Here is a 7,801-nt window from a genome sequence, read left to right on the forward strand (position 1 = left end):
ATTTTTAAACAAATGTTTGTGCATATGCAGTAATTTTAGGTTAGTAGTATCCACGACAAAGTAATTCAGAAGTCATTGTAAAGCTTTGCTGACACATATTAAGCTTGTTCATTAAACACTTGAACAAAAGAGAGAGATTTCTTTTCCAAATAATTATCTATTAAATAAGGTGAAGAATTTTTTTTTGTATTCTTCTAACTTTAAGAGATTGTTGGTATTTAATTGAACAAATGGTGTTATTCATGTCTTTCTGCCAAATTAAATTAAAAAAAGTTGTTATCTCACTTTTGATGCAAGTGTCTCTTGCAAAAATTTATATTGTTCCACTTTTTCATATGTATATCATTGTAAACTTGTCGAAGTGAATTCACCTTTAATGATGTGATCGTATTTCTATAATAAGAAGAGCTTTTACTTTAAACTTATGGTGCTTCATCCCAATATTTTTTGTCATCTTTAACAATCTAATGATAATTGTTAAAATAAAGTTGTACATCCTTAGTTTCATAACATATTATAAAGTTGTAATCCTTTTAAATCAGACAAGTTCTTTGATCATAGTATCATTTTTATTATATTTATTGTTATTAATATAATTTATATATATTATTATTAATAATTATTATTATTATATTAATAATAATTATATTGATAATAATAATATAAATTATATTAATAATATAATAATATAAATTATATTCATATTATTAATATTATATTCATATTTTTAATATTATATTCATATTTTTAATATTATATTCATATTATTAATATTATATTCATATTATTAATATTTATTCATATTATTAATATTATTCAAATTATTAATATTATTAATATTATTCAAATTATTAATATTATTAATATTATATTCATATTATTAATATTATTAGTATTATTAATATTATTAGTATTATTAGTTATTATTATTATTAAAATTATTAGTTATTATTATTATTAATATTATTAGTATTATTATTATTATTATTATTATTATTAGTATTATTATTATTAATATTATTAGTATTATTATTATTAATATTATTAGTATTATTAATATTATTAGTATTGTTAATAATAATAAGTATAATAAAAATCATGATAATATTAAAAAATTTGTTTGTTGTAGTGGTTAAATTTTTTTTGTCAACGAAAGAACCTGGTTTCGAATTCCATTTGCATTCCTTATGATATTAAGGTAGTGGTTTTAGCTTGGTTAGATGTGTGAAAATTTGAGAAATTGTTTTGAAAAGATGTTATACAAAGGTATCTACTTATGTGTGTAGGTTAAAGGCATGGGAAGGCTTCGAAAACCTTCTGCCACTGTTTAATGGTGTAAACAGAGTGGTCAGGTCTGAAAGGTGCAGGCAAGGTGGAAGATGCAGAGAAGCAAAAAGGAGGCAGAATCGAAAGAAGAAGGCACAAAGGAGTAGGTTGTTAACCAAGCACAACAACCCATTCAACACAAAGGACTTCTTTTAGGAGGAATAATACACCATAGAAAGATAGTGGAGCAGTTTAAGGTAAGATAGGTAAGGTGAAACCTTGAAGATTTTACAATTCTGAAAATGCAGATGTTGCAGTAATATTGCACAAATTTTACTAGGCTAAATGTAAAGAAGGGGGAAGGTTTTTGTGGTTTGTGATGCAGGCAAAAGAAAGTTGAGAGGTAGGAATCACCAATGTAGATTGTGCAACAATGACTGCATTATTGTTGCATAGTGGCAGCAGTAGATTAATGTTTCTTTTTAGGAACCCTAATCTTAAGGACTTGTAAGTCAAGAATTTCAATAATACTAATGCTGCTAGAAAAGTTCAATACATTTCCCAAGTTGAATTTAGTTCAACTTGAATTGGCACATGAAGGAAGCAACAAGGCAAAAGGAGTGGTTGAAGGGAATACATTGGCTTTAAATGTTCTCTTTCGTTTTCCTATAGGCATAACGTCTTTTTACAAAAATCCTCATGCCTGGGTTAGTGTACTGCTAGGTCGAAAGGTCAACTAAAAGGTTTGATCGAAAAATCAAACCGAAAGGTCGACCCGAAATATTAAATGTAGAAAATATATATAAATAAATAAATAAAGTCCATAATGATAAGTTACTGTAGCGAAGCCCATAACGATAAGTCCCAAATTAACACGTGTGTATTTAAAAAGATATTAGGTAAAAAAGAAAAGTCCAAATAGGTTCTGGGTCCAGTAAGAAAACATTATAAATAGGACATCAATCTAAGAGGTATGTAGAGTGAATTTTATCTGATAACTATATCAAACTGATTCTGAGTTTGACATCGGAGCGCCTTACAGGTACACACACCCAACTGTGAGAGGAGATCGAGAGGAGAAGCCGAAAAGATCCAGTTGATCCAATGCAACTTAGGAAGTTTGTCAACCTTAGGTCCAACCTGAAGCCGGAGTTATCTGAGAGCCCAATTTGAGAGTCCAACCCAAAAAGTTAAGAAGATCCGAGAAGTCAACACATGTTGCTTAAAGAGGAATAGTTTCTAGGCCCTTTGTAAGAACAATAGCTAATTTATATACCAATTCAAAAACAATCTTATTAATTTTATTAATAATTTTTTAGTCTCTAAAATAGTATCTAATTTAGTAAATATAGTGACTAATTATTTTTTATCTCTAAATTTGATTACTATTTAATCATTTTCTTGTAGTGTATGCTTGTAGCAAGATGATTATTGATGCAAAACAACTTTAACTTGTATACCAAGAGATCATGATGTTGACACGTATTTAGCAAATCATCTTGTGAAATTGAAGATGGAAAAAAACCCTACAATATATAATAAGCTAGAAAAATATTTTCATTAAGTACATCATTAGCTTCAGATTGTTTGTTTATCATCTGAACAAATACTTCACTTATTAGACAAAACAAAAACTACTAGATATCGTAACGTCTATCAAAATAAATACTTGTGTCTTGTTTATATAAAATACATAATCTTATATATGAACCATATTCATATTGTGAAAAGTACTTAATCTATACTTCTACTTTTTTATGTTACACCATACAAGCTACGTCTTATTTCTAGAGATATTCACATTGTTACTCGGAAGTTTTTAATCAATAAAAAGATATCAATTTGATTCTTCTTTTCCATTATTTCAAAATAATCACTAGAAAAGATATCAGTGTGACATTAAACTCACGAGAATTACACACTGACTTCAAGAAAAAAAGTGTTTTGATAAAAAAAAAAGACAAATATGTCTTGAAAGAGAATAAAACTTTATTTATTTATCTTTATTTTATTTTCTCTAACTATATTTCTTCGTAATAGAAACAAAAGAGAAAGCAAGAACATATATACACAGACAAAACCAATTGTTAAAATACTTTCTTCAACCTTTCATAATTCAAAGCAAAACTTTGCTTCCAACTCTTTTAATTCACTTCCAAAAGAATTGGCCAAATATATCACTCAACATCCTTCAAAAACAGAAAAGTGAAAAGAAAAAAAAGTCTAAAACGATCAATTTATGAAACTTTCACATTAGAAGTTTATTTTTTGATCGACACTTTCTCAAGAGGTATTCCAGTTCTTGTAGAGATTATGTGGTGTATGTCTCTCTGTGTGACCGTCTTGCATTTATTGTTTTTTGAAGACGAAGGGACTTTCTTACAAAGCGTTAGTTGAGCTTTTGCACCAGCTTCATCAATCAAATCAATTGCCTTATCAGGAAGAACACCATCACTGCATCACATTAAACATAATCTCATAAAACTAAACATTCCAAGGATTTGTGGCTTTTGGATAAAGCAAAAAAATAAAGTACATAATCATATTGTACTTCTGCAGTGCTGGATCCTTTGTTATGTACTTCTGGTACTCATGAACAGTTGTTGCTCCAATGCACTGCACAGCTCAGATTACCATATATAAGAACTTCATATCATATTGTCAAATGTTTTCAAGTACATAAAGTTCAAAGAAAAACAAGACAAAAAACTAGTTAACTTTAAAAACCCTAATTAGCAAAACCCTAAAGTAAATTAAGCACTTGATGCATGCACATGATACCTTGATCTCTCATCTTGAAAGAACTGGTTTCAATATATTAGCAGCATCAAGAGGACTTGAGCTAGAACCAGCTCCTATTAGAGTGTGAAGCTCATCAATGAAGAGAATTATTTCCCCATCACTTTCTCTTTCACTTCTTCAATCACCTCTACCAGCCTCTGCTCAAAATCCCCGCGATGCTTGGTTCCAGCAACAAGACGTCCCATTTCTAGAGTAATCACCTAAACGATCATATATATATGTTAGGTACAATTGCAATACAATGTCACTGCAAACTTCATATCTAAACTTTATAAAAGATTTGAGTGGATGATGACCTTTTTCCCTTGGAGTTTCAGTGGAACAGTTTCATCCACAATGCCCTGAGCAAGCCCTTCAGCAATTGCAGTCTTCCCTACACCAGGATCACCTACAAGACAAGGGCTATTTTTCCTCATTTGGCATAGTATTTGTTGAACCCTCTCTATTTCTTTACTCCTTCCTATAACTGGATCTAACTTTCCCTGCATAAACCCAAGGAGTATGTTTCAGCATTAACATAAAACACTGCTTACCAAATTCCAAAACATTGCTTTTCGTAACTATGCACAATTGCAAAGCTTCAATTTCTAGAAAATAGTTACATCTTTAGCCATTTGTGTTAGGTCAGTCCCATAATTTAAAAGCCTTTCCATTCCAAAATTCACCAACCAACTTTGTAACACAGCCTTTCTACTTAACTTGTTTCAATTTTGTATGGAGTAGACTCTCCGGGTATATTATTTATACCAATTATATATAATTGTTTCCAAAGGTTTTTAGTGCCTTCCAATAAGTGTAAGGTTATACGAAGAGGTAAAAAACTTCCTTCATTGATAACAGGTTGAGTAATAACGGTAGCACTATATATATTGAATTTAGTATTTAAGGGTAACAACACTATGAGGCTCTAGTGTCACTAATGAACCCATGAAAACATTAATAAGCACTACAAGAAAAACGCGAATTACATACAGATTATTACATACGGATCAAAATCCGTATGTAAAATCAACATTACATACGAATTAAATTTCGTATGTAAACAGGTATTACATACAGATTTTTTTCGTATGTAATTACATACGGATATAATCCGTATGTAATTTTTGGCGCCATGGAGCGGGAATCAAAATCCGTATGTAAATATTAGCAGCATAAAATAAAATTAGCAGTGAATTTCGAAGCCAGGTTCCTTCAGCAATCCTTCAGCAATCAGGTAAAATTTAACCACTACACTAAGCAAATTCTTTAGTTTTATTATGGTTTTTATTATACTTATTATTATTAATAATACTAATAATATTAATAATATTAATAATATTAATAATATTAATAATACTAACAATATTAACAATACTAACAATATTAATAATACTAACAATCAGCGCCAATTGCAGTTAGAAGACAGAGACGAGATATTCAGAAGCCTGCTCGTTTCATGGATATGGTTGCCTATGCACTTCCAGTTGTTGATGACATTCCATCCACTTACCCAAAAGCCATTCTGAGTTCAGAGAGTGGTAATTGGGCGGGTGCGATGGAAGAGGAGATGCAGTCTTTGAAGAAGAACAAGACGTGGAAGTTGGCACAATTACCAAAAGGTAAGAAGGCAATTGGGTGCAAATGGGTATTTGCAAAGAAAGAAGAATTTTCTAATAAAGAAGATGTTCGCTACAAGGCAAGGTGGTTACAAGGGCCAAGTTTGAATATTGTTTAGACTTGGTTAATATTTTGCACATTTGAAGTTGGCGCCCAGAGGCGCAAATTTGAAGCACTGTAAAGTTTGTTTTTTGTTATGTTGTGAGAAGATTTGTTTTAGGTGGGACTTGAAATTAAGCCAAGGTGGAGATTTGTTGATTTTGGCTTAATCCCAAGTCCCACATCGGTGGGTTCATTGTTTGGGAATGAGGTTTGAGGGTTATAAATTAAACTCTTCTCCTTCACTGTTATATATCCCAATTTGTAATATCTTCTCTCATAATAATAAAAGGGAGTTGTTTTTGTTGTGCTCGGAGATTAGGCTAAACAGGCCGAACTCCGTTAACCATTTTCGGGTGTGTTTTTTCCTCTTTATCTCTTTTATTATTCCGCTTTATTTATTCAATATTATTTGTCGGGTAACTCTGTTAGGGTTTTGTTTTAGTGGGAAAATTACCCGTTTTTCCCAACATGGTGTTCTTCCTGATAAGGCAATTGATTTGATTGATGAAGCTGGTGCAAAAGCTCAACTAACCCGAATTCAGAATTCATTTAAGATAGTAACAGATAAAGACATACAACACATAATCACTTCAAGAACAGGAATACCTTTTTGAGGGAAAGAATGGCTATTGAAATACGTAGATATATTTGGCCAAATGTTTTTGAGGGATATTGTGTGATGCATTTGTCCAATTCTTTTTTAAGTGAATTAATAGAGTTGGAAGAAAATTTTTCTTTCAATTAAAGTAAAAATGATGAAGAAAGCCCTTTAACAATTTGCTTTGTCTCTATGTAACCTTGTGGTCGTGTATAATAATTAGTATCTTTATTAATTTCATTTATTTATTCTTTGGTGATAAAAAAAATTAACATAGCAATTTGTAAATCTCAGTTGTTTTTTAAAAATTAGATAGTTATAATCTTAATTTATTTTAAAAACTTCGCGTATTTGCTAACATTTTCCTTATAAAAAATGTAAAAGAATGTGCTTGATTAAATTTCATATGTATTATTCGATAATATACTTAGATTTTAGAAGATGTTATAGCAAGAATTCAAATGTATGGGATCAAAACCTTACAGCATATCAAATTGCAAATTCTTAATAATATCGAAATACTAGTATTTTATGTATTTTTAAACAAAAGTTGTGGATGAAAACTTTGGTTTGATATGCAACTTCATGTCACTCTTTATAGTTGCTATTTTCTTATCTTCTTTTTCGACTTGTTGATGGTATTTATATAAGGGTTGGAATAATCCTGAAGTATCTCCTTAATTTACTTAATTCTTTTAGGTTAGTAGTATCCACGGCAAAGTACTTCAGAAGTCATTGTAAAGTTTTGCTGACACATATTAAGCTTGTTCATTAAACACTTGAACAAAAGAGAAGATATTCCTTTTCTGAATAATTATCTATTAAGTAAGGTGAAGAAATTTTGTTTGTATTCTTCTAACTTTAAGAGACTGTTGGTATTTAATTGAACAATTGGTGTTATTCATGTCTTTCTGCCAAATTAATTTCAAAATGTTGTTATCCCACTTTTGATGCATGTGTCTCTTGCATAAATTCATATTGTTCCACTTTTTCATATCTATATCATTGTAAACTTTTCAAAGTGATTGACTTTTAATTATGTGATCGTATTTCTATAATAAGAAGAAGAGCTTTTACTTTAAAACTTATGGTGAGTCACTTTAACATTGAAATTGCCTCATCCTAATATGTTTGATCATCTTTAAAATAAGGGACTAAGATAAGGGGAGCCAATGACCCCTTTCTTTTCTTATATTGTGTAAAGGTTGGCCGGTTTGGTAAGACAAGCAATGAGACAAAATAGACTACATGGGATGAAAATTGGAATTGACCAGATCGAGGTATCAATGCTTCAATTCACATATGACACTTTGTTTGTATGTCAAGCTACAAATTAAAATGTTTTAATTGTAAAGATTTTATTAAAATGTTTTGAACTAGCATATGATTTAAGAGTAAACTTCCATAAGACGAGGATTGGTGTTGTTGGGGTTC

At 30.0% G+C, this 7,801-nt stretch overlaps 1 pseudogene; it reads right to left on the minus strand.

Annotated features, from left to right (window-relative positions):
• Nucleotides 1-3,443: 3,443 nt before the first annotated feature.
• On the minus strand, nt 3,444-4,721 carry LOC137819097 (ATP-dependent Clp protease ATP-binding subunit ClpA homolog CD4B, chloroplastic-like; annotated as a pseudogene).
• Between the last annotated feature and the right edge of the window lie 3,080 nt (nt 4,722-7,801).

The sequence above is a fragment of the Phaseolus vulgaris genome, chromosome 10 (assembly GCF_000499845.2).
Source record: "Phaseolus vulgaris cultivar G19833 chromosome 10, P. vulgaris v2.0, whole genome shotgun sequence".
Taxonomy (NCBI): domain Eukaryota; kingdom Viridiplantae; phylum Streptophyta; class Magnoliopsida; order Fabales; family Fabaceae; genus Phaseolus; species Phaseolus vulgaris.